The sequence below is a fragment of the Silene latifolia genome, chromosome 1, assembly GCF_048544455.1.
Source record: "Silene latifolia isolate original U9 population chromosome 1, ASM4854445v1, whole genome shotgun sequence".
NCBI classification, from domain to species: domain Eukaryota; kingdom Viridiplantae; phylum Streptophyta; class Magnoliopsida; order Caryophyllales; family Caryophyllaceae; genus Silene; species Silene latifolia.
Genome location: NC_133526.1, coordinates 91266059 through 91269694, shown reverse-complemented (window position 1 = coordinate 91269694; position 3636 = coordinate 91266059).

The window sequence follows — 3636 nt, the reverse complement described above, 5'->3', positions numbered from 1 at the left end:
TAGCTGAGACGAATTAACTGTCAATTCGTAAATTGAATATAAACAGTTATATTTAATTAATGTATATAATGTTAGTTTAAACGAATTAAGATGTTAATTCGTAATTAAATGTAACCAGTTATATTTAATTAGCAAATTATAAATATGTTATATTTATAGTTAATGTATATATTATGCAAAATTGTCATAATAAAATGTTGACAGACGGGTATTAATAAATCGACTACAAACTGTTATGTGTAGACTTATTAATACATGTCGACATAAATAGACAATTGAGAAAATAATACACATTTATACGTTTTGAGGATTACCAAAATAAGAAGATTTTCTCCTCATTTTGGTAGTTGGTAAAAACCGAAAATAAGGAGATAATTCTCCTTATTATTTTCGGTAGTTACACAAAAAAAGAGAAGAAAATATCTCCCCCTATATTACTCTTTTACACGGTTTTAAGAGGGTATGGGAGATCATTTTCTAACCTAATTTTTGACCTAATATTCTCTCATCAAACAAAACACAAAAACCCTAAATTAATTAGTGAATTTGGGGATCTCATTCTAGCAATTTGAGGGGCATTTCTCGGAGCATCTTGGGTGCAACAATTAGGAGAATATCATTTTGATATTGTTCTTAGGCCATTTTGCTAGGAACAAAGGTTGTTTCTTAATCTCTCTACTTTGTTTATGCAATTTCATTTATGACTCGTATTCATAATTATAATTTCGTTATAATCCGTAATTTCTTAGAGGAAGTATACCGATATTTCTTACAAGTGGTATCAGAGCATAGGCCACGAAATTATTTTATATGATTTTCATAAATGATTTTAACAAAATTTCGAGAAAAAGAAAAAAAAAATTTCGGCCGAATTGAATTTTTCTTTCCAGCCGAAATGATTTCTGTTTTTTTGATGATTTGTTCCATTTTGATTTATTCATATTATTGTTTTAATAGGTTAAGATGATAATTTGATAATTTTTAGATGTTTTGATTTAATATGAATTAAATTAAAATGTAAATGGAAATCGTCTTGATTGATGATGTTAAATTTGTTTTTGCGATATAGTTTTTGGCATATATGGTTTTAAATTGTTGTTTAGAATCATGTTTCATTAATTTATATGTTCATGATTATGCCAACCTTGTTCTAATAGCAACGATAAACGAATTTGTTCATCTAAATGTTTTTGATTTTAGAGCTTAATGCCGCAAAGAAAAAAATGGAAACTGTTTTTGTGGAAATGCCGAGAAAAAAAGGGGCTGTTTTTTCGTTTTTTTTGGTAAATGCCGAGTAAAAAGAAAAATTTCAGTTTTTTTTTCTTTCGTTTTTGGGATTTGCCGAGAGCAAATAAATAAAAATTTTTTTTTTTGTTTATTTTGGCCAATTATTATTATCTATAATGAATAATAATTATTGTGAAAAGGTTCACAGATTTGAGATACCCAAATTATTTTAAAGAGGTTTAAAATATTGATGGATTAATTCATATTACATGATTAATGTGAATTAAGATTGAAATTATTGTGAGTAATTGAGGAATTGTCACATAATTTGATCATTTAAATAGGTGGTTTGGATAAATTACTCTACATAATTAAGGAATTATGTCTTGAATGTTTAATTTATTAGTTGATGCATTTTTATTTAGTTGAATGTTTTGTTGAATGGTTTAATTTACGTATTTTTGCAATCGGTTGTAATTTTGTAATACCTAGTGTGGCCTTAGTTAATTATGTTTTCGTAATGATGGAAACATAATTTTGATGTAATTATGAGATCTCGAATCTCCTTTCATTTTCTTTAGTTTTTGTTTTGAAATTAGAATATAAATAGGTTTATTTTTGTAATTTATTTAATTGTAATTTTGAGAAGACTAAAGATGGAGATTGGATTGCTCACTCCCGCTACATGGACCAAGATGGAACATCAAGACAAGCTTCTCGGATCCTAGGAAGGATTCCAAAGTTGTATTTATGTTCATTTTGGTAGATAGGCCACACTAGGACTTTATTTTATTTTACATTTTTCCATTCTTATTGTTTTTCATTCACATGATAGTTAGTGCATCATTTTCCGCCTAAACCAAACCACCTACTAAAATGCATGAAAATTGACTCATATAGATTGAATGTTAGTTTTCATAGACATACAGATGTCACACATTTTTAAGCTATCATCTTAGTTTATTCATTCACGCATGCTAGATATTAGTTCACTTAAAATGAATTAAAATAAAGTTGATGGGATCTTCCTCTAAAACTGAAATTGTGTATAGTCTTTATAAGGGCAAACAACTATGAATCCCTTCTTCGTCGGTAGGCATATAGGACCTTACTCTCCATATGACCCCTTCTACGTTGGGTAAGTAATTTGTGTTGACTTAGTTTACCTCAACATTATAATCCGAAGAGTTTCTCGTGATTATGATGGACTATAGATAGAATTTACAGAAATTTATCGACCAAGAATTCTAAAAGTAGAATTAGCCAAAAGGTTGGCTTATCAATTGACAGATAATTGAGTCTTGGGATCATTTATATAATTCTTGAGAGAGGTCAATTGTATGAATGTTTGAGTCTTCGCGTTACAACAGTATTGCATTAGACTTAAATCATAATGATGAGAATGCTTATTATATTTTTCTTCTTTTCGCAGTGTAGAATACGTTTTATTTTGATAATACTGTTACAACAAATGGCTGGAAATAACGAAATCCCAATGCTAAGTGCCACACTTGGACGCGAGTCCTGGCTAAAAGCTTTCATGGACCACATGAATCAGTTCACTCGACTGAAGAATGACGGGTCCAACTTTGCGGACTGGGAGGCATCATTGCGGAATGCTGCCATTGCTGACGGTAAGCTCAAGTACTTAACCGAGCCAATACCGGTAAACCCAGGCCCCAATGCAGGAGTTAACGAGTCACTTGCTTATAGTGATTTCGTCATGGAAGCGGATGCGATAAAGAACGTACTCATTTTTGCAATGGAAACCAATTTGTAAAGACGCTTCATTGCCCAAGGTGCAAACAAGATTTTCACCACGCTCACTAATGAGTTCTCAAAAGCACCGAAAATCGTTACTTATGAGCATACCTGTCGCTTCTTTGATGCGAAACTCCAGAAGGGCCAACCGGTTAGCCCACACATTCTTAACATGATTGAGAATGTCGAGAAATTGGAGGCACTTGATTGCAAAATCAGTGAGAGCATAGTCATTGGCCGTATGCTTCATTCACTTTATGATGGTTTTTCCCTCTTCAGGGCAAATTACTACATGAATGACATGAAGAAAAGTCCTCATGAGCTACACTCACTTCTCGTACAGACTGAGAAGGATATGAAATTGAGAGGGAGCATGAAGCAAGATGTTCTCATGATTTCCAAAAAGAATAAGGGTAAGGGCAAAGCTCCCGGTGACCTAACTGTAGGAAAGCCAAAGTTTAAGAAGCCAGGAAACGGTAAGAGTGGGCCTGGTGAGACTAGTGGCTCACAAGGCAAGACAAAGAGCAAGGGCAGTGACATTGAGTGCCACCATTGTCACAAGACTGGACATTGGAGGAGGAACTGTCCCGTGTACCGTGAGGACATAAAAGCAGGCCGCGTCACTCCGTTGGTATGTCATATTATATT